The sequence below is a fragment of the Balaenoptera musculus genome, chromosome 1 (genome assembly GCF_009873245.2).
Source record: "Balaenoptera musculus isolate JJ_BM4_2016_0621 chromosome 1, mBalMus1.pri.v3, whole genome shotgun sequence".
NCBI classification, from domain to species: domain Eukaryota; kingdom Metazoa; phylum Chordata; class Mammalia; order Artiodactyla; family Balaenopteridae; genus Balaenoptera; species Balaenoptera musculus.
This window is the reverse complement of record NC_045785.1, coordinates 140265817-140290615: the sequence shown is the minus strand read 5'-3', so window position 1 is coordinate 140290615 and position 24799 is coordinate 140265817. Positions and strand designations below refer to the sequence as shown.

The following is a 24799-nucleotide window of genomic DNA, read 5'->3' as shown; positions in this document are numbered from 1 at the left end:
GTATTTGAACAGTGAAGAACCATAAAGATTTTCTGACTGTTTCCTCATTTTTTAGAAGTGAAAGCCATGACTCAGGCAAGTCATTCATTTTCATCAGCTTCAGAGTAGAGAAGAGGCGCCAAGTCAGGACTCTCAGCTCTGTTCCTGGTTCATTTCTCCTCAACGCAGCTTCTTTCAGTTTCCCTGACTCCTGATTTGATTGTTTTGTTCAAATGTATAAAAGTGTGGTAAAATCAGATTAATCTGAAACATGGTGTTCATCTCTTTCCCTAGAACAAGCCTTGATGTGTGCGTGGGAACACTGGTATTTCCAAGTTCTAACCAGTGAGATGTGGCAAACCGGGACCTGGATGAGTCCCAGGTTCTGGCTGTACTTATATCTTTAGTATTGTGATTCTTATAAATTGGGTATAAAATTATCTACATTGTTAGTGAATATTCACATTGAGAAGTCATGTTTATTTCTCCTTTTCCACTGCAGTGTGACTTAGATGAAGTGAATTAATTACACCGGAGTCTCCCAACCAACTTCAGGATTTTACATATTCTAAATAGATTTTTTAAAACCTAAAGTATTGATTAATAAATTAGATACTGAGGAACCAAAACTCATTATTGAACTTTAATTGAAGAGAGCTACTACAAATGCTAATCTGATATCCTGGGAGTTGTAAATATTGTATAGTAACAGTATATTTTATATTATTGAAACAGAAAATCTATTTAACGCAAGTAAAAGTAATAAATTTAGCAAAAAAAGAAAAGTAGGTGTATGAGTGTGGCATCATGGAAGACAGGCTCCCAGAATTATCTGTGTTATAATTTACTGGTGTATGTTCATGTATTGCTTAAATACCTTTATTTTTTTTGTTTGTTTTAAGAGCTCCTGACTTATTTATTTATTTATTTACTTTTTTTTTTTTTTTTTTTGGCTGTGTTGGGTCTTCGTTTCTGTGCGAGGGCTTTCTCTAGTTGCGGCAAGTGGGGGCCACTCGTCATCGCGGTGCGCGGGCCTCTCACTATCGCGGCCTCTCTTGTTGCGGAGCACAGGCTCCAGACGCGCAGGCTCAGCAATTGTGGCTCACGGGCTTAGTCACTCCGCGGCATGTGGGATCCTCCCAGACCAGGGCTCGAACCCGTGTCCCCTGCACTGGCAGGCAGACTCTCAACCACTGCGCCACCAGGGAAGCCCTTAAATACCTTTCTTTAAAAAAAAAAAAAAAAAAAAAAAATCACACTGTTTCAGGACACGGAGAACTACAATTATATCTGGGTACTCGGTTCATTAGCATCTTTTCACCACTGGCTTTAATCGGTTTTACATCAGTAGGAGTTACGAGCATAACAGAAATCTAACAAGTGTATGAGGATCAACATGTGGGCTGATTTTAGTCAACAGAGCACTGAAATTGTGCCAATTCAACTGAACCTGTGGCCACATTCTGTGTTTACTCAAAATAGATCATGCATTCGTAGTAGTTTCTAAGGAATTGTTTTAAATAAATAACACTTTCGGGAATTGATTCTCTTCTCAAATGCATATTGAGTGATTTTTTTTCAACTGACTTAGTATAAGAAAAAAAAGTAAGAATGAAAGACAAATTATTTTTATTTAGAGCCCTTGATAACAAACATCCTTTCAAAGTAATTTTATCCTCCCTTTGTTCTGTGACATAAATTTCTAAGATGGTATATCTTGATAAAAAGCCATGTTCTGGTGTATGTTTCTCTTTTCCTTCCTCACTTTTGAGCTCAGTGTAGCAATGCATTTACCAGCAATACAGGCAGAAATTATTTTCTCCTTCAATTATTCCCACCCCAAGGAGGTAGACAAAGTATTCAAAGTAAAGGAAAATATAAACCAGACCAGGAAAGGACCACTGAAAACTTTGCTGAATAAAATTGGTTTAGGAAAGAAAAAATATCCCAAATGTATTTGTTTTGGGGTTAAAACGTTTTCTTTTCTGTGTATTCATTCATTCATTCTGTGTGAGGAAACTACCCTGGAGGCCGGAGACACAGAAATGGAATGCACACATCTAATATTCATATTCAGGAAGAGGAAGAAGACGCGTACACCCAAAATCATAGTTTAATACAAAAGTGCTGGAATGGAGGTAGGAAGATAGCTATGGGGACCCATGGGATTGACCACCCCAGAAAATGGGAGGCAGGAAGGCTTCTATGAAAGGGTCCATGGGACCCTTGAAGCATGAGCAGAAATTTGCCGGAAGGAAAAGGAGTTGGAATTCCAGAGTTAGAGTTAATAAAATGTGCAAGTCCCAGGGAGATAAAAAGCTATGGTACCTTGAGGACAGTGAGAACTCCTGTACTGCAGATTAGGAGATAGGATGGGGCCAGGTGGTTAAGGATTTTATTCACTATAGTAGAGAATTAGGACTTTATCCTGAGGGCAGTCAGGGGCTGATAAGGATGTTATCAGGCAATGAAGCATGTTATAAACCACGACCATTTAAAAATAAAAACATAACCAAGGAAAACTGGGAGGAAAAAAGTAGAAAATGAATACCTGTGCTAATTTCCTCAACTTTCATAGGAAAGGAGTCAATAGGTATATCTAAAAGTCAGTCAGAGGACAGAGGCCATCTATATTGTCTAGGCATTACAGGCAACCTCTAGAACTGAATATAATGCTAGAGGTAACAAATATCAGGAGACAAAAGACAGTAATTTAGATAGAAGGGTCTATGAGAATTCTTCTCATCCTTTACAGCAAGAAGTCAGTACCTATGGCCCAGAACTGATAAATCAAGAAATAGAAATTAGCAGCAGAACTTAAACTAGTTGCCTCTGCAAAAGGAGGCTTGTCTGGAAAATACTTTCTGTTGGTTCTGATACCTGGAATCCCCTGTATTAGGTACAAAAAGCAAAAGGAGCATAGTTGCTCTTTCTTTCTCTTTCATCACTTTCTCCAACAGGGTATTTATTGGAGAAAATAAAGGGTATTACCTTTACAAGGCAGCTTCTTACCTCCTCTCTCGGGAGAAAGTCTCCAAGGGGATGTTTATTACTTTTCTATTCTAGGGTCAGTCAGTCTTCAACCCTATAATGAGAAAAACAACCTTTAGCCCATGCACTAATGATAAAATATAGGCTCTTAAAGATTTCAATGAGCTTAAAATAATTAGTACTATTGTCACTTCTCTACTTTAGATACAGAAAACCTAGGGAATAAGAAATGTAAAGCCGGGGCTTCCCTGGTGGTGCAGTGGTTAAGAATCCACCTGTCAATGCAGGGGATACGGGTTTGAGCCCTGGTCCGGGAAGATCCCACATGTCGCGAAGCAACTAAGCCCGTGCGCCACAACTACTGAGCTTGCGCTCTAGAGCCCTCGAGCCACAACTACTGAAGCCCACGCGCCTAGAGCCCATGCTCCACAACAAGAGGAGACACCGCAATGAGAAGCCTGCGCACCGCAACAAAGAGTAGCCCCCGCTCGCCACAACTAGACAAAGCCTGAATGCAACAACAAAGACCCATCGCAGTCAAAAATAAAATAAATAATATAAATAAATTTTTTAAAAAAGAAATGTAAAGCCTTTAATCATAAATTAATTGAGAAAAGACTATTAGTCATACCATAGGTACTAAATTAACAACTTAATTGTTTTCTATTTCTTTACCACTTTTCATGAATATTACGGAAGGTTCAAACTTTATTAAAACTGTCTTACTGGCTTAGGATAGAAAAAATGTCAGAAAGGTTTTAATTTTCTCTTAGAAACAAAATCTTTGTGACAAAAGTTCAAGCTGATTTTTTAAAAGCCACATTTTAAAAAAATCAACAACCTGCTAGAAGATTATGCTACAAAGAAAAGAGTCAGTATCCCTAAAAAAGGAAAAGGTCATGGCATCCATCATTCCTCAGACAAAAAGAATGGCATCAACTGCACTATATGCAAAGCCAATTTTTAAATATTCCTCATGGTAAGATCATCTACAAAAAAAAATCAAGGCATAACCAATAGGCCTTTCTTCTTCTCATGCAAAAAATTATATATATTTATGAGGCCATATTCTATAATACTTAAGAGTATAAGGTTGACTCTATAAGACCTATCTGGGTTAGAAGCTCAGCTCTGACACTAACTGGGTGACCTTGGAGAAGTCATTTGCTCTAAGCCTTGGTTTCTTAATAATACTTGTTTCACAGGGTTGTGGTGAGGATTACCCTGAAGAACTGATGTAAAGTGCTTTAATACAGTGGATGGCACAATGTTAGCTATTCTAAGTAACATTTTATTTATTTAACAGAAATATTTCCTATTTTTAAAAGTACCCTTTAACAGAAATATCCCAGGCTGGCAGTTAACTTTGAATAAGTGAAAAATCAGAATTTTGTTTAGTTAGATGCTATGGACCCAACAAGGGATACCTAAACAGTGTCCTAGAGAAGGACATCTAGAACCCAGGAGACAGGCTATGACATCACCCAGCCCCTCGCTGACGGCACGGTCTTTATCGGGGCCATCTCCTTCTGCAGGTGAACCTCTTCCCAGGAGTGCCTTTTCATTGAGAAGCTGTTTTCTGACAGCAAGAAATGATTTGGTTGTCATCCATTAGAGTGAAAAGAGTGGTTATGTGATTAAGGGTAACTCCTACAAAATATTTTATAAATCCAAATGCCAAATGCCAACAAGATTTTTCTTTGACGGCTTTATCCTAGCATGTTGACAATTCCAGGGTCAGGCAGTTTTCTCTGGGCAGAAAATGGAGGTGGTGGGGTAGAGGAGGTATGGAAAATAACACACTCACATGCAGACAAGACATGCGATGTGCAAAGTCGAAAATATCTGCTATCTGTCCCTTTAGCAGGAAAAAGTTTGCCGACCCCTGCTGTAGAGTCTAAACACTAAACTTTGAGAAACTCTGCCTTAAGGATTTCAAACTAGAAGCAATAGATGAAAACCCTGATATCTGCACAACTAATGATGTGACCATGTTCTTTTAGTCATGGTTCTGGGATATTGAATAGAAAAGGACATTTTCCTTCTTGCATCTATTTGCTTGAATTATTTATATTTATAGATTAAATCATTCAAAATTAAATGATCGATTTATTGGGTGACACTGAGTTGTCATTCAATCAGAATCATGTATCATTTGTTCTATCATTGGGGTTGGAACTCCGAACAGGAACAGGAACTTTCCTGAAGTCAGAAGCCTTCTGGGTCATGCAGCACTTGAGTGTCACCACCCAGCAACAATAACACCCCCAGGCGAGGAGAACAACTCAAAATCTCTGAAAACCAACTCTTCCCATGCTTTTGGCGTCAAACTCATTTTTGTGGAAAAACCTGAATGGAACCTATGTGGGCTGTTCATTGTCCGTATCCTACCCAGCGTGACTATTCAGCTTCTCTCTGCAGAGGTATTGACGTGGTTGGTCAAGTCTGCCCGAGACTGCTGACTATGTAATGAATAAGGAAGCACATTCTAACTTCTAAAACCTGGGGTGAAAAGTCTGAATCCTGAACCCAGCTTGTCCTAAAGGTTTTCAATAAAGAGCTGTGGACCTATATTCTATTTGATTATGATTAAAGCAAAAATGGGAACTGTGTGCGGAAAGTGTCAGTACTTTGAAACCAACAAAATTCTTTTCCCACAATGCTCCCATATAATATGTCCCTCCAATTTTTTAGTGTTTACAAACAGTGTAAGCCAAACATTTGTTCCAGTAAACAAGTGAATACAATGACTGGTAGTTTTCTCTTTTAAGGATTGTGTACAGAGTAGTAATGTCAGGGTTATAAACACAATGAATAAAAACATAAGTATTCTTAAAGTGACACACACTATTCCCTCTCCATTGTTACCACTCCCAACTTAAATGAACTTAATTTAAAAAAATCACTTTTTGAATCTCTACTATGTGCCAGGCAATAAGGTGGGTGCATTGATGCACAGAACAGGCATCTTCTCCTGTAAGAAGACAATGAGATTTGAAAGTGGATATACAGATGCACGTACTGACTTATTCATTTATTTAGCAAATAAATTTATTGAGCACCTACTACAAACCAAGCACTATTGCAGGTGCTGGGAATTTAGCAGTGAAAAAAATCCCTATCATAAAAAGCTTACCTCCTAGTAGGGAGAGATAGATAATAAGGAATATAAATAATCAAAATTAATTAATATAAAGCAGAGAAGAAAATAAGGAGTGTCAGAGTTGGGGATGCAATTTTAAATAAGGTGATCAGAGAAGGTCTCACTGATAAGGTGTCATTTGATAAAACTGGTAGAAATGAGAGTGCCATGTAAATATTGGAGGTGGGAGGTGTTCCAGGTACAGAAACTAGCAAGTGCAAAGGTCCTGAGGTAGGAGGGAACTTGGCCAACCTAGAGGAATAACCAGGAGGCCAGTGTGACTGGAGCAAAGGGAATGGTCCAGGGCAGTTCAGGAACTGGATGGATGGTGGTAACACTGTTGAAATTGAGAACATGGATAGGGAAGATAATGAGTTTAGATTTCAACGTGTCTGCAAGCCATCACAATGAAGATACTCAGTTTAGAGCAGGGGTCCCCAACCCCCGGGCCATGGACCGGTACCAGTCCCCGGCTTGTTAGAAACCGGGCTGCACAGCAGGAGGTGAGCAGCGGGTGAGCGAAGCTTCATTTGCCTCTCCCCATCGCTCGCATAACTGCCTGAACCATGCCTCACCCACCATCCATGGAAAAATTGTCTTCCACGAAACCGGTCCCTGGGGCCGAAAAGGTTGGGAACTGCTGGTTTAGAGCCCATGATGAGGCTGGGTACTGAGATTTGGAAGTGGTCAGCACTGATAGACGGAAAGAATTTTTTAAAGATTGCATGATAAGTCATTCCATCATATATTACAGTCATCCTATGTAATATTTGGGGGCAAAATATACTAAATATTTTGGGACAAATTTATACTAACAATTTCTTTTGTTTTTCTGGAATTTACATTTAATTTGGCATTCTGTATTTTATCTGGCAATTCTAATCAGTATTCAACTGCCCTGAGAAAAGAGGCAGATACACCAGTTAGGATACAATGACAACAGTCCATGCAAGAGATGAGGAAGCCCTAAAATTAGTGTTTCATAAAGGATCCTTTGCTTGACTAGTATAAATGCAAATTTTAAACTGTAAAATTGAATCAGTTAATTTGAATTGATTAGAAGCATAATGATTTCCTATAGAGGTACTGCTCCCTCAGGGTCAGGATTATACCTGTGTGCTTTGATTCATGAGAGGCCCCAACTTCTGCTGTGGCTCAGCTGGGGGCTGCAGTAGCTCACAGAACACTTACCCCTGGAGAGGGAGTGAAGAGTTAACACCCTGCTAGGCTGTCCTAAGGGGACTTATCTGTAAGAGGAAAGTTCTATGTGCATCTTCGCTTCAGTAGAACTTGTTTACTGTGCTGAACTTGACATAAAAATGAAAACTGAAAGTCCCTATTGACAGTTGATATAGCTTTCCTTCAGGAAACGTATTTTAAACCACACAAATTTTCAATATAGACTCATGATTTGGCTTTAAAAATAAGCTGATGAAAACAAAATAAAAATAAATTCAACAGGGACTTCCGTGGTGGCACAGTGGTTAAGAATCTGCCTGCCAATGCAGGGGACATAGGTTCGAGCCCTGATCTGGGAAGATCCCACATGCAGCTGAGCAACTAAGCCCGCGAGCCACAACTACTGAGCCCGCATGCCACGAAACTACTGAAGCCCGCGAGCTTAGAGCCCATGCTCCACAACAAGAGAAGCCACCTCAATGAGAAGCCTGCACACCGCAATGAAGAGTAGCCCCAGCTCGCCGCAACTAGAGAAAGCTCGTGCGCAGCAGCAAAGACCCAACGCAGCCATAAATAAGTAAATAAATAAATAAATCCAACATATCAAAACTATTTCAAAATACAAAATATTTTCTTCTTTCAGGGCAGCTGTATTCCTCATGCATTATACACTATAAACTGAATTCCATAGGCCTTGATCTATCTTCAGCAAACACTGAAGACCCCATTGTCCCAGGGCTCTGACTCAAGAGGGCTCCCGGGAGAGGAAGGAGCAAGCAACTGCATATGCACATATACATTCTCAAAGTGGATTGGTAGACCCTACACTGAAAGTTGCTTGGTTTTTCTTCAGGCTCAAGTTCCATGATCAGATATATCGTTAACGGCAAATAAATTCTTTAAAGCCTGCAAGAGATGTATAATAGAAATATGACTAAAGAAACATGAGTGACATCCGTGCCATTTAACTATAGGACATTTTCGACACCCAGATTTGAATGTAACTTGAGTGAGGGTAGTAATCTTAGTCTGTGCTCTGTTTGCCAGTGTGGTTGACAAAAAGGGGGCAAGATGAAGAATCCGCAGCAGCCAATCATTATGTTCAAGGGGATGCTGAAATCCTTCAAAGCTTTTCATTTCTAAGCTTGTTCAAGAGCAGTTCAGTAACCAAAGGCAGACATTTCAATTCTTTCATTCACTCAATAAATGTCTGTTGAGGACCAATAAATTGCCAGGCACTGTGCTGGGCTCTGTGCTTCAAGAACAGAAAAGCCATTCATTTGTAAACTGGAAGAACTACAGCGTAGAAATCTGCCCTTTAAAAAGGTGACCCTAGATGCTATCTAAAAAGAAAGTTGGTATACTAAAAACTACTGAATTGTACACTTTAAAAGGGTTAAGCCTATGTGAGTTATATCTCAATTTTTGAGTGGGAAAAAATAAACAATTAAAAGTAAAAAACAAGTGGGAAATTAGAGTATAATTAGATACTATTCCTTTTATACCCAACAGGATAGAGGCAGTGACTCTAATAATTTTCAATTAATAAAACTCTAGAAATTGCCAAGTTAGCCTAAGACATTATCAAAAAAATAAGCAATATAGTTAAAAAAATTTAAAGACAAAAATGAGTGTCTTTAATTTCAAAGTAAAAACTGATTTCTTACTGTCCACGATAAACAAATAAAATGACTGATATAAGAGAAAAGAAAAGCAAAAGGTAGGGAGAGTCTCTAAAACGAAGAGTTTTTCTGGACTCTTGGCCAGTTATTTTTAAAGGGAAATGATTTTTATAATATTTAGGAGTAATTCAGATACAATTTATCTTTTTTTCAATAAAAGCTATTTGAGAGCTGTCAAATCTTTTATTCTACTACATAGTAAATTTCAAAAAGACATTAGAAAATTGTTCTATGAATTAACAACTCACTGTTTTATGAGTTATCATATCTACTTAATATAATATTATGCAGATTTCTCCAAGTAAATCAAACTGCTTCACAAGGTTATCTAAAGCCCTACTGGAATGTTAAAGAAAAAATTATTCATGATACTTGTTAAAGACAGTAAGGAAGACTTTATTCAAGGTGGGCTACTACAATGGGGTTTTTTTAGTAGGGAAGAGAGATGGGCTCCCATCACAAGGAAAAGCCAAGGAGCAGAGTAGGGGGTGGGAGTGGGGAGCAGGGGACGACTGGTGAATGGAAAGGTACTAAGAGGAAACATGAAGGGTTCAGGGATCTTGCTGAAGGCAGGCCAAAGTGATGAGATATTATGTGGGGTTGACGGAAGGTGAGGAAAATAATCAGAAATAGTTTATAAAGGCTGAGGTTTCCTTTTCAATCCTTCCCTTAATTCACATACTCAGCTGACCAAGTCTTGTACAACTAAGAATGCCTTTGTGGTAGGGGGAAAAAAAAAAAACACTAAGAGAACCTCACTCTGGTTCCTGAGTCTTTTGCTATGTGACTTTGGATGGCACAGTTAATTATCTGTAACAAGATCTTCAGGAAGATAAACTTAGGTAGCTAAGTTGACTGGTACATTGCAAATATTCAATATTCATATTTGCAGGCCTAAGTTAAAAAGAGCAATCAGACCTACTAACTGGGGTGAATAAGGCAGTGGTCTTCAAACTGGGGTGCCCATAACTTAACTGGGGTATGTGTGGACAGATACACACACACACACACACACACACACACACACATACTTTGGAGGGTTTCACAGGCAGGGATTGTTTGAACAGAATCAGTGTTCAAATCCTGAACTCCCATGTGTCCTCTCATGACACTGGTTTACTGAAGAGAACACTGTGGTGGCATGGCCCATGGTTCCTTTTCCCACATCCCCTTTCCCAACCAGAGGCCCTGCAACCACTTTACAAAAGAAAGTGAAAGCAAAGCCCCACTGGGCATATAACCTTTGTGTGTTTGCTCCAGGGGTAAACAACTCCAGGCCACAAACTGAGGGACCATGAGGGAATGGAGATTTCCTGAGGAGATTTCTGGAGAGAGAGGGAGAGCAAAGCAAAGAAAGACACCAGAAAGCTCCAAGCCTTCTCTCTCTCAACTTAATTTCAACTTGAATTAAGGAGTAACATTGCACAGACATGCATTTAACCACACTTACTTGCAATAAAAAAGATAAGAATGAAGTCAGCCTTCTCCTGGCCAAAAAAAGAGTCATTCTACTTTGGCCAGATATTTTGCTCTCTCATTTTATAATGAATAACGTCTGACCTGAATGAGGCAAACCTGCAACTCCAAGATTTTGAGGAAAAGTATTTAAAGAATGAAGATGTTGTTATAAAATAGATTCTTTGTACAACATGTTCAGATGTTGACTTGATAATGCATAAAGAGATACAGAGTTTTACAAAAAGTCTTTTAAAGCTTCTGAGAGCAGAAAGGTTGAAGGCCCGTGATCCAAGGAACTTAAGGGAAGAAGTTCTGTGCCAGTCTATACCCATGCTTAGAAACAGGTCTTCTGACAGAAAAGGTGATTTTGAATGCAGTTGGATTTTTTCCAGCCTGATCCTCAGAAGCTTTTGTCCATCCTCGGGAAAGGACACCTGCAGTAGTACCGGTAAACAGTAACCTGGGGCCACATTACCCAGACCTCAGTGGGCACTGTTGTAAGGTAGACTATGACACAGTGAGGAGTGAGGTACGACCCTCATGATGGTGCGCATCTCAGGAGCCTCAGGGCACTGGCAATATCTGAAACCACGAGGCAGCCAGAGAGCCCACAGAAATTCCAAATCACTTGTTTGACAAACCTTGGGGACTTCCTGCAGCAGTTGCGAGGGGATTCGGGCGGCGGGTGGTGTCTCTCTATTTCATCCAGTTTGTGGGATGATCATCTCACTGCTGGTCTCATGAGCCCATTGGGTGTTGTCTGGGGAAAGCAGGGAATTCTTTAGATAAATTATCTAGAATTTATGAAATATGAAATCCCTTTCTTCACTGTCGCCACCTCCAGCCTTCCTCTCATCCCAATTAAAAATAGAAGGACACTGGGCTTCCCTGGTGGCACAGTGGTTGAGAATCTGCCTGCCGATGCAGGGGACATGGGTTCGAGCCCTGGTCTGGGAGGATCCCACATGCCGCGGAGCAACTGGGCCCGTGAGCCACAACTACTGAGCCTGCGCGTCTGGAGCCTGTGCTCCGCAACAAGAGAGGCCGCGATAGTGAGAGGCCCGCGCACCGCGATGAAGAGTGGCCCCCGCTCGCCGCAACTAGAGAAAGCCCTCGCACAGAAACGAAGACCCAACACAGCCAAAAATAAAAATAAAATAAGTAAAATTAAAAATTAAAAAAAAAAAAAGAAAAATATGAGGACACTGAGACCCAGGGAAGGTGAATTGTCAAAGTTTCTGAAGTAGTGCCTGTTCAAGCTGGGAAAGGCACAGAGAACTTTCCATTTCTGTCTTTGCCTAGTCTGTACTCAGCTCTCCTAATTTCAAGTCCAGAATTTTAGCCACAGACTAGACACTACTGGAAATAAACTGTCTCAAAAGGGCATAACTTTCTTTATATTTTCCTCAAGTTGTTTTTTATGTCATTTGGCTAAGAAACAGAATTGGCTCCGATTTGGGCAGGAAGCTGGGTGTGAAGGGGTGCATCACTCCACTTGGGTAGCAGCTTGTCTGCCAACAGGGCAAGCGCCCCGCCCCTGCAGGAGATGGTGGCTAGGATTTGTCTGGACTGTGTAATCAACAAGGACATACTACTCTTTTCCTTCTTTATTCCCAGTGAAATATCCTTCCCTTTGACAGTGTCACCCATTGCAGGGACTGTGGGATACCTGTGGGTAACAGAGGCCCCATTTGCTAAAGGAAAGAAAATCCTTTACTCTTTATATTAAGAATTTCATTAAGGATTTACAGTCCTGCTTGGCAAAACAGAATAATGAGCACAAACTCGATGCACTCACAGAAAAGACCAACCATACAGCCTCCAACAGAAATTTGCATATAGACACTATACTAAATTTGAAGACTTACACATCACGTGGTGAAAGAGACTTGTAAACTTCCTTGTCAAGGACCCCTTTCTATGGGGTCCATTGTTGTACCACATTTCTGCAGAGTTCACATTTTTAACCTACATCAATGTAATATGGTTCTCTTGGACACCAGCTTCTTCCAGACCTCTGGGGTTACATACATTGAATGACCTGACAAGATCTTCTCTTTTTTTTTTGCTGGTTAAAAAAATATCTTTTATAAAAATGAATAGTTTTCCTACATACAAGTGATATTGAGAGAAAAAATAATTAAACAATATCTCAAAAGAGCAAAACAAAAACAAATAATTAGGAATCATCTTAAGAGTGAATGATAAGATCTTCTGAATCATTTTTAAGTAGCCTATATTTCTCAGATAGTTGTTTCTCATCCAATCCAGCTTACCAGCACACTTTATGACCTAACATACCTCCAAGTATGACTTCAAAAGTAGATGGCAACTGCAAGGATGGGGAGATTCACTCTCTCTTTCCCCACACATGGCAAATACTGCTCATCGGTCTCCATCCTTGTCCCAGTGCATGGAGACTCTCAACTCTTCACAACCTAATACTTCAAGCAACACTGCCAACTAATTGGAATTGACATCTAAATTGAAGTCTATTTGCAATTCGAGGGTTACATTAAATCACTAGAAAATCTATTTTTGAGAGGTTTTTTGGAATGTCCCAAGTCTTATGCCCGGCAACCGAATGTCACATTCCCAAATGTGACGTTCTTTAGATGACTCCAAAATTCCATCCCTCTGTTAAAACTACACATTAGAATTCTAACTCCCTCTCTGAGTTTTGAATTGTTGTCAGGAAATATCTTTATGTGGAGGGATGAGGGACAGCTTATCTATTCCCTGTTTTCTTTTAATTTTTTGAAATGAGTATACCTTTGGTTTCCTGATTGTCTACTAAGTTGGCCCTTAGGAGGGGACTTCCCTGGCGGTCCAGTGGTTAAGACTCCGTGCTTCCACTGCAGGGAGCACGGGTTCGATTCCTGGTCGGGGAACTAAGATCCCTCATTCTGCGCAGTCAAAAAAAAAAAAATAAAGTTGGCCCTTAGGATTCTAGTTTGATTTGAGTTTAAGGCCAGCATATATGTTCATATTTTATCCGATTATATCCTAAAAATAAGGAATCTAAAAAGTAGTCATGCCTAGTTATTATTAAATTTTGACAAACTTGCTTGAGAACTGTAAGATCTAAGATCATGGACTTGTAATGGATAAACACTCTGGAAAAGTAATTCCAAGTCTTAAATACTTTTTAGGATTTCAGAACCTAAGGGAAAAATCTTAGAGTTGGTAAAAGAATCAAATATATCTGGTTCATTATTTTACCAAGTGTTCCCTTTAGAACAGAAGACCATAGGGGTCCTGTGATAAATTAAGTTTGGAAACCCTGAATCCAATGTCCCACTCAAAGATTCACAAGGCACATTAGCATGTTAAAGGCTGTAAAAAGTCCTACAGCAAATAGATAGGCCTCTCCAGCGCGCCCAAGCCAAACTTTTGGAGAGCAGTAAAATTTTGTTTTCTGTTCAAGGAACATCTATTAACAACTCTTCTAAAGAACACACTTTAGGAAATCTCAGCATATGTAACCTCTTGCCTCAAACCAGACACATATTTTAAAATGTGAAAGATGACCATCCTTTATAAAACATCTTCAGGTCTTCTCAACCTCTGTCTAACCATCCACAGGGTCAAGTTCTTTGTCTTATCGAACTCTCTCTTGCAATGATTCAATCCTTTTATCTCATCTTTTTCCTTCTTATTCTCTCTCTCGTGGATATGGGGAACTCATTAACTTTCTCCTTATGCAAACACTCCACAAAGCTTTTTTTAATGCAAATATGATAATGTTCCTCCCTAGATTAATATCCTTCGGCCACTCCCCATCGCCTTTAAGACAATTCCAAACTCTAAAGAATAAGGAGTAAGGTAACTGCTTCTCTTCCCACCTTCATTTCGTTGTCCAGTCTTCTCCCGTCTTACTCCCTCCCTATCATAATCTACCCGGGAATCCTCAGACACACTTTTTATTTTGCATATGCTTTTAAAAATGCCCTTCCCTATCCACCAGGAAAACTCATACCCATCCTTCAAGTCTCAGGTCAAACCGCACCTCATGAGGTTTCTCTGATCGCCGCCTTCACAGGCTCACCTGCTATTCTTCCAGACTCCCATAGGGCTTGGAAGCTCCCTCACTCCCTCAGCATTATTACAGTGATTATAGTCACTTATTTCATTGTCTGTCTCCTACTCTATAGGATGAAAACTCACCATAGCACCTGGTATACAGTAAACATGTAATAAACATTTGTTTAATGAATTAATTTATAAACAAGCAGACATAAGAATTTGAGATCAGCTTTTCTTTTTCCGTAAAGAACCACTGGATCTTACTTTACCAGTCCTACCCCACAATCTTTTCCTGTTTTTCTTAGGAACCTCTCTATTATCTCCACATCCCTATCAGAAGGAGGAATCCAAAACTAGACCCCGTGTGGTATTTTATGTTATCTGGAGCTCAAAGCTCTTTCTTTGGGGTGAATCTATAATGAATTTGATTTCAAATTTCCTCTCAATTTTTGGTATTTCTTCCCATAAACATTTTCTTTTCAGAGTAAAAACAGGAAATTAAAGTTAGAACTTTGGTGGGTGTATAAAATCCCACCCTGGTTTTTATCACACTCTGAATTATGGCTAAAATCTGAAATTAGCAATAATTTCAGATTTCTTCCAGAAGATTAATTCTCCCAACAGTAACATTGCTAAAAATTCTCAAAGATGTAAACCACGTTGACTGGATTATATATTACTTTATAAATCTCTTTATTAGAGGAATATGTCTCAGGTACTAGGGAGAATGAATGAATGTTAAAGGACTTTAAGTTCCTTAAAGGATTATAGTACCTTTGGAGTTAGGTATATAACTCATATTTGAATATAAAAGATTAATACCCTAAAGATATTTGTATGCTTTATCTAAAGACTAACTAATGCAAATGATGATTACCAAGAACATGAGTCTACTTTGTTGGATTATTATGGAAAATGAATAAGAAAATATTTTCTTCAGCCCTATGTAGAGCAATATAATTCAGAACCGCAAACACAACTATGCATCCAAACATAGCGTTACTGAATTTGTCAGAACAATTACTAACACTATTTCTTCTATTGTGCTCTGTGGCCAGAAGAATTCCAGAGTGGGACATTAATAAATCCTTTCAATTATCAGCACTCCCTGGGAAAAGTTGAACTTGAGAAAATATGCCAGGAATGTAGCAACTCTGGTGACAATAACGCAGGCAGCAGTTTAAGTCAAGAAATGGCATGGGGACAGCCAGGACTGTCGGGTGGCAAGTGATGAAAAGCCAAGTCACCTGGCTTAAGAAAAAAAGAGAAATTAATTGATTCATGTAAAAAGTCCAGGCATTGACTTTAGCATGGCTGGATCTAGTGGCAATATCACTGCATAACCAGTTTTAATTGCTTTTGAACTGTGTAAATGCCTAGGTTCCTATTTCCTAAAAATTGGACATCCTGAATCCATGGAGCCACTTGCTTATATCACAATGGTTACCTCAAATTCAAATGTTCTCTTTGTGTCAATTAGAACACACTAGATTGTGAGAATGTTCTTGTTTAACAGCATGTTGAATGAAGTTTTACTTTTCATCTCTATATTTGAGCTGAAGTCCCAAAGCTGAGAATAATAAGAGACAATTGCCCCCATGTTCTAAAGAGAGTGCCTGACACATCCACGGCAGACTTAGTAAAAGAAGACAGATCAACCCAATATCTATGAAACTCCCACGTCCAGCTTCTATATGACAAGACCGAATTGTGAAAGTTGGTTGAAGAAAGTCAAGGAGAACAGGAATTCAAAGGAATAGAGAGCGTTTTGGCTTTTCTTCCTCCTCTTCTCACAAAGAGAGAAAGGTACGCTACCTCCTGATCTGCCTCATAAAGACAGCAGGAGGGGAGACAGGTGCCTCGCTTCCCAGCAGAAGTGTAATTTATCAGATGGTGAGATGAGAAACATAAAGCAGAGTAAGGAAGTGATGGGTGTGGGTGTGTGTCACTTGAGATAGAGTAGTCAGGGAAGCCTCACTGATAAGGGGACATTTGAGCAGAGGCCTAAAAGTGAGGGAGCAAGCCTTGCAGATGGCTGGGGGAAGAGAGAAGAAGAGAAACAGGAAACTCAAGGGCCCTTGGCAGAAACATGTTTAATATGTTCTGGGATGCAAAGGAGGCCAATGGGACTGGCGAGAATTGAGCAAGAGGGCACACGACAGGAAAAAAAGGCAGAGATTAGAATGGGCAGAGATTACTCTCTACGCAATGGGTAGAGAGTAAAGGCAGAGTGAGAAAAAGATCACACCCCCCTCCTCATGCCCACTGTGGGTGCCTGAGCCTTGGATCAGGCCTGGGCTGGGGGTGGGGAAGGCCAGGGGAAACTTTGAATTACATGTGAGATTAGGTGTAATTGGATTAGAGAATTCAATGTAAGGTTTTGATTTAGACTGAAATGTATTTGTCTTTTAATACCTGAAAGTAAGTCTTAAATACTAAAAAGTGACTAAAAAACTATAGGATCTATCTGAAGGGTTACCTATAATGAGAGAATCCATGTTTGAAGGTTAGAGAAAAATAAACCCGTTCCCTATTTATAACCCCACAGAGTTTACCCCCATTCAGTAAACTGATTACTTTATTAAAGAATCAAAACCTTTACAATCCATCAGTGAACTCACTGTATACAGCACATGTTTTACACTTTATTATGTGTAAACTCAGTAAACATGTGCAGTTAACCTTCAAGTAGGCTAATATGCCATTTGGGAGAATAAAAATGATGCGGCATTAGATCAATGGTCAGATAAGAGAAAGCTGAGGTAGGGCCTAAACCTCTAAATTGTATAATTCAAAACTTGAGGTTATTTGTAGAGTTTACATGTGGCCTCCTGACCTTTAATCAGAGTCACCTACAAAGGACTTACTGTGAACTTGTTAGATAGGATCAATAACCAAACAGTCTATGACATAGAAATGATGTTTGCTGCTTGCTAGTTTCAAATGTGCAGTGTAGGTTCCAGGAAATATAAACATCTGCAGTATTGTAAAATGAAATAAATTGGACAGAAACAGAATAACACGCAGGAGGGACACTGTTGCAAATGATGGAAATCACTAAACTGGCTATTTCCACTTCCACTTTTGGCTTAAACAAGATGAAATCTGTTATTCTTTCACACAGAGTAATTCTAGAGTTTGGCAGACCAGAGCAGGATGGCAGCTCAAAGGTCATCGGAAGCTAGACTCTTCCTATGACACACTGCTTTGGTCATCCTCGACTGATCCAAAATGGCTACTTGACTTCAACCCATCACATCTGCATCCCAGCCAGCAGGAAAAGGAAAGGCAGAAAGGTACTCCTTTTTCCTTTGAAGAGCACTTTTATGAAGTCCTCACATTTCAGTTTGCCATAACTAGCTGCAAGGGAGACTAGGAACTGTGGCCTTTAGCACCGTGTTTCTAAGGAGGAAAAGGAGAACGGATGGACAACATAGGCAACCAGCCATGTTTGCCTCCCCTTGTTTCTCTTAGAGACCTGTTCACGGAGTTAGGTTAATGCTGTTTATCAAGAAGTGTTACTCAATTTCTTAGGTCTGCCTGCCAAATTGGTGTGTTTGCAGCTCTATGTACTGGTTATATTGTGCTTCTGATTATTCTTAGTGGCTAATTCCACTAACACCAAAGACAAAAGTTCAGTTATATAACCTAACAATATCCTCTCTGTTGACCCTTCCCCTAGATGAATTAGTTGTGCTCGCTGACTCATTTGTCTCCTATGGAAATTAGTAATAAATCAATTTAGTAAACATGTACTGAAAGGCAGGGTGTGGTGGTAGAACAGGGTGGGCTTCAGATCAGATTCTCTTGGATTGAACTCCTGGCACCGACATTCAAGTAACATGACTTCAGGCAAGCATCCCAACATCTCTAAATTCCCATTTCCTTACCCATGAGATAAGAATGATAATATATCTTCTTGAGGCTGTTGTGAGAGGTGAATAAAATAACATCAGAAGTGACTATATGCCCCTATAACAGTCAAAATTGCTATTCCGTAATTCCCTCAAGCATCTGCTATGTGCCCGGCATCATGCTTGGCACTGTGGCTGTTAAAATCTGGAGAAGACATGCAAGAAGCTTGTGATATAATGGAGGAGCTTAAGAAACCCAGAAACAGGCTCTGCAGAGTAGGAGAGGCTTCTCGTATGTGCCACATTAGAAAAATGAGACCTCCCTCGACTGATATCAAAATTGTGGATCCATTACCTTCCAGAAAATGAAATGACTCAATCTGTTAAGAATTTGTGTGCTTGACTTGCTGTTTGGTGACTAATGTTGACATGTGGGCCATAACATGTAGGTAAACAGAGTCACATCAAAGGCTTGCAGTGGCCTCACTGATGCATTTTTCTGAAAAGTGACAGAGAAGTACCTACATGGTACTTTCTTGACTACAAGCTTTGTGAACATCGTGTATTATTTTAGGTTAGAATTTTAAAGCTAAAACGAATTGATCATCACACTACAAAAATTCAGGCAAAAGTCACTTCTTGTCTTGTACATTTTCATGGCTTCAAAGCTCAAGGCAATACCAATAATGCATACCATTCCCTGCTTCGTTTGTTGTAGTGATGTGTTTTGAGGATCTCTACGTGCCTGGCCCAGGGTAGGTACTGAAGATGTGACGATGAACAGGATGGCATCTGTCCTCCCAAAGCATAGTATACAGATGGGGTGCCTACAAGTGGTACTTTCATTACTGTGTGATTACCGCTACAAAGAGGGGAGATGTCCCAGGATATCGTGTGAGTTCATAGGAGGGACAGTGGCCCAGCCTAGGCCCATCCAGGAAGGCTGCATGGAAGAACTGAGTTTTCTACAGTTCTACACTGAGGTTTGGAGGATGAGTAGAAATTAACCAGGTAAAGGGTGCTTCAGTCAGTGCCATGGTACACCCAAAGGGCATGGTGTATTAAGGAAGGGAGAGGTTCAGTGTGGCTGAAAAGGAACTTGAACATTGAGATTTGCTAGGGCCAGATCTTGCGTCCCAGCATAGATACACACAGGGAAGAACCTTGACCCCCACCGTGTTTCAGATCATAGGCTTCTCCTAATTTTCTAGGAAATAGGGAGCAAAAAATCAGGATTTATTTTGTTATGGCAAAGAATAATTTTATGTAAAAAATCTGAGAAACAGCTACATAATGACACTTTTCCACTTGGAAGAGACACAGGAAGCAGTATTTAGGATGTTTGTATACACACTTCCCTAGGTGAAGGGAAGATGGAGTTGAGAATCCTACATCCCCTTCAGCACATTGGAGACCACTTTGAGAAAGAGAAAGGAACTCAGCCAAGGAGATCCGACATCCTTGTTCTGCCATTTGAGGTGCCTTTATTCCCTCTGGTTCGTGATATGCCTCAATAACCACTTCCGTCCTTATTTCCCTAGTCCTCTATCATTCCAGCTTCCTCTAGCACTTATCTTCACTATTTGGAAACATCAGTCTGACAGAAAGAGGCACGAGAGGCACATGTGGTTTAGACATTCATTCATCCAACACTTCAAGGTGTCTGAGGGCAGAGGAACAACCTGCTTAAGAGCCTGGGTTGCTGCTATGCTTCAAACCACTCATCTCTTAACCCTGCAAGCATAAAAGTACCCCAAGGTAGATTAAGTGACAAATGAATTTTATAAGTGATGTGCCAGGGTTCAGGGAGATGGGAGAAAAGTCATGTATGCTGGAGTAATTGGAGGAGGCTTTTAAGTAAAGAAATATTTACTCATTGCCCACCATGTGCCAAGTATAGAATTCTGTGAGGCAAGTATTATTAATAGTTCCCATTTTGAACATTAGAAAACAGAGTCACCAAGAAGACAAGAGATTTTCCTTAAATAGTTAAGTAACAAAGCCAAGATTTGGACCTAGACCTCCAAGTGCAGCACTCTTTCCATTTATCTGAGCCCACTTCTTAGAAGTGGCAAAGTGCTGATTGGGTCTTGAAGGATGGGTGGGAGCACGGTACTGAGAGAGAGAAATTTTGAAGAGGAAGGGTATCTCACGCATAGTCACCTTTAAGGGCACTGGTAGAATATGTCACCACCAAAGTTTTTCTTTCACATTTTTCACTCTAGTAAGACATTAGAGATGACTGGGAAAGATAACATTTCACTTGATAATTCTGTTCCCTAGGGTACCAATTTTGGAGAATTGTGGCCAGGAGGGATTACTCTCAGGGTAGGAATTCTTAGATAACAATTTTATGACTTTCCGTCTTCAGTAGTTTCGAAAGCCCAGTTCACAAGAATCTTGTAAAATTTCATCATTTTCTCATTGTACTTCACTCTGGTCTCCTTCAGACAGTAGAAAGCATTATAGAAGAAGGGAGAACTGATGTTACAACCCCACTGCTTTATCCTTTCTGATTCTTTTGAAGCGGTCTCTTGACTTCATATGTTAAGTGATCAGTTTACACTAGCAACAGTTGGCTGGCTAGTCCAGCTGAACTGTATTGTGTAACTTTCCTCCATCAGGTGTCAAATTTTGGATGCAAATACTACAAAAGATCTCTTTCAGGATCGAACTGTACAGACTGTGCTATATGTTACCACACTTTTGTTTATACGTTTGATTTTAATATTTATATTAAAAACTCAGCTTAGTATAAAGGCTGCTTATTCCATGCCTTGCTTATTCTCAGCAATCGATTTAACAAAAAAAAAAAAAAAAAAAAGGCTTTTTGGATGAAGGCTTTTGGAAAGGTTAGGTTGCATTTTAGAATTCAAGAGCTGAACATATGATTACTGGCCACAAAGAGGTAGCTGGCTTAAAGGTCATATAACATCACAGAAAGTATGTTTGAATGACATGAGAAGTTTTAATTCCTAAGAAATTGTTGAAAGAGAAAGAAACTATTAGGGGATTCTGGTTGTTGGAACACGAGGCTAGAGTTGTTCTCAAAATTTTAGCAGTATACTCCAATAAAGATGTTAAAAAAAAAAATTTTAGCAGTGATGACTTTAGAAAACTAGCAAAAGGTCATTAGTAAAATGGTCAGCTTGGATAATGTAATAGCCAGTAAGGATAATGCAGGACCAAAATAATCTGATTTTATAATCTCTTAAATATATATATATATATATATATTTCTGAACAGCTTGCCTGTTCTCTATGGAAGTTTTATCAGGAAAATGGAAGATTCTCTCTAAAAGGGAATATTTAAAACAATTTTTTAGAGAGGCATCAAGTTCTCCATTTGTCATACATTGAAATACATAACAGTGTCCAATGACCTATTTTAATGGAAGTTTTAAGATTTTTTTCCCTGTGCTTCTTGGGTCTTTTATGACTCTACCATTTTCTTGTTTCTGCTTTTAAGGCACCACTAATGTACCCTAAAAATACTTCCAAATGCCAGAAGTAAAGAAGAGAAAGAAATTGAGAGAAGAGCAGCATGACTGCAAGGGATGAGAGAAATAAATGAAACAGACAAGGCAGGCACTCTGAGTACAGGAGAAACCAGTGGGTTGGAGGAGGTGCAGTATTGTTTTGCCAAAGCCAGAGACTGGCAACAATTTTCCTCAGACAAAGGGCATCCAGAGGATGTAGACAGTTGACCCAAAATAACGTAATATGGTATAGAAATTTTAAAATAGAAACAAGTTTCCAGTACAGGAAGACATATAAATTGTGTGAATTGCTAAATTGTAATACTTAATTAGATTATCTTATCATAATTAGCATGGCTAATAAATAAGAGAGGTAACTAATATCTGGAACAAAACGGAGCATGCACATACGCCTAGAAAAGGTTTTTGTATCTGCAGTGCTTCTCAAACTTTAGTGTGGGTGAAAGTAGTTGAGATGCTTGTCAAAATGTACATTTCAAGGCCTCTTTTCCAGAGATTCTGATTTAGCAGTTCTACGGTACAGTTTCTTAATCTTGGCCCTGTTGACATTGGAGGTGGGATCATTTTCTTGTTGTGGACGACTGTCCTGTGCATTGTAGGGTGTTTAGCAGCAATACCAGTAGCACCTCTCCCCAGTCCTGTTTCCAGACATTGCCAAATGTCCCCTGGGGGCAAAAAAAATCACTCCCCTCCTTTGAGAATCACTTGTTTAGGGTGAAGCCTGGGAACCTTCATTTCTAATAAGAACATCCACGTTATTTTGATAAATGTGGTCCGTGGACCAAACTTGGAGAAACACTGAACTAAAGTGGTATGAGTTGAATTATGTCTCCTCCAAAATTCATGTTAAAGTCCTAACCCTCAGTACCTCAAAATGTGACCTTATCTGGAAATGGAGATTTAGTTAAGATGAGGTCATACTGGGTTAGGGTGGGCCTCGAACCCAGTACGACTGGTGTCCTTATAAAAAGGGAACATTTGGACACACAGACAGGCACACAGGGAAAATGCCATGCAAAGACTGGAGCTATGGTGCCACAAACCAAGGAACTACCAGAAGCCAGGAGAAAGGCTTGGAACAGATCCTTCTCAAGTGCCTACAGGGGAATCAGGACCCTACAGACATCTTGATTTTAGAAGTACAAACTGTGAGACCATAAATTTCTGTTGTTTAAGCCACTCAGTTTGTGGTACTTTATCACAGCAGTCCTAGCAAAATAATACATAAAGAATAAAACACAAGCCAGAGTTTAGGACTGGGACAACATTTAAAGCAGGATCAGAGAGGAAAACAGGCAGATTGCAGGTTGGCATCAATCCCTAATTTATCTTTCTCAGTGCCTGACATAAAATAGAAGTTGATAGTTTTTATTTTTATTAAACACTGTCCAAACATATCTTGTGTAATTAAAATATTGAGTGAAATCTTATAATTTGTTACTTTACTGGGTTGAAATTGTCCATGATATTCCATTGTTAAATTTTCATCTGGATTATATAGTAATTGGAAAGACAGGCTTAAATCTGGAGTTGCCTGGAAGACAAATGGAACGCATAAATTGTCATTATTCATAGAGAAGGTAATATGCAAATGTGAAATTCCATATAAGGCAAAAATGCATTGATACTGTAGCTTTAAGAAGGTGGTGATTGTTTCAGGTCACAGAGGCACTATTTAGAGTACAGCGAGTGGGACCATGTGTCCAGCAGGCCACAAAGTCATGTGCCTACCTGAAGTGGGCAGTTCATACTCTCTCTCTGGAAAGATGAAGTCTATGGTATTAAAGGAATGTAAAAGGTATGTACTCGAATAGTTTCATTTGCAATAAAAGTGAACACTGCTGTCAATTATTATCAGACAAAAACAAGAGGCCAGTGGCAAATGTCAGTCTTTTTCTCCTTAAGAAAGGTATAAGAATTATACTAATAGATATCTTAGATCCTGTTTCCTTCCACAATTGAATTGGAAACGAAACAAAACAAAAATCTCCTTGCCTCAATATTTTAGAATAAAAAGTTGTAAAGCTTCTATTGCAGATGAAGGGCCCCAACATTTTTCCTGCTCCCATAAGCATATACGAAATAGTTAATGATAAAGAATGGTAGGAAGTGATGACAAAGGGCTCCTAGAAATATGTCTACTAATTAAGCGGAGGGATCAGATACAAACAAGGTTAGGTGTAGATGGCTTAAGCGCCCTCACCAAATCAGGATAGGCTAACAGGACATTAACCTGGAAGCCCTTGCCAAACTCTAAACAAGCTTACCTCACGAAATCCCCTCACCTTCAATCTAGGAAGCTTTCCAGTGTGCCCTTCAGAGTCCCATGAAGTTGCTGTCAGCCTGTTATACCCCACGCTCCCCCTGAACAGGTCTGTCTTCTGGGGGCAAGGTGGGTGAGTGCGTGGGGATAATTAAGGTTGCTATCTGGTCTCAAGGTTATCTTTCCAAGAGGGCAAGTCCAGCAAAGAGCTGACTCAGTGTCGCCGCCGAGAGGAGAGCTGCACTCAGACAAAACAAATCCCGGGGACGAAAAGTAGAAGTAAACAGGTTTTCATAGCAACACTGATATAATATTAGGCATTCTCTGACCTCGCCAATTGTTCTCTCTAAGTTACTGAATCCTCTCACCCCTTTTCGTCAGCGTGCCTCTGCTCTTCCTCACAATCACCACGCTTCCTCCTCGCACCACCCTCCTACAAAGGTGAGGGCAGACGGGCAGCTACAGATTCTTAGGTCCACTGCGGCCAGCTCCAGTCCTAGGGCTGTTGCCTAAATGTACATTTGACGCCGAAAAATCTAATCTCTCCCGTCTAATCTGTCTGGCTATATTGTGCCTCCAGGGGATGGCAGAACAGGTGAGGGCGGCTGGAGGGAACCAGTTCCCGGACTGTCTGAAAGGGCGAGGGCCGACGGCGCGACAAGTGGCGGGCCCGAGCACTCGCTCTTCCAAAGATCACCTTGCTTTGACCTAGTTGAGCTGCGCAG

The 24799-nt window shown here is 39.9% G+C and overlaps 1 long non-coding RNA gene across 3 annotated transcripts in view; it reads right to left on the bottom strand.

Annotated features, from left to right (window-relative positions):
• LOC118901955 overlaps nucleotides 1-24769 on the bottom strand; it is a 49147-nt gene extending 24378 nt beyond the window's left edge. For all 3 annotated transcript variants that reach the window (XR_005021500.1, XR_005021498.1, XR_005021499.1), the window contains exons 1-2: nucleotides 24097-24769; nucleotides 2992-3064 (exon numbers count right to left, since the gene is read on the bottom strand). This is a non-coding gene — a long non-coding RNA (uncharacterized LOC118901955). The remainder of the gene's footprint in view (nucleotides 1-2991; nucleotides 3065-24096) is intronic.
• Nucleotides 24770-24799: the final 30 nt, after the last annotated feature.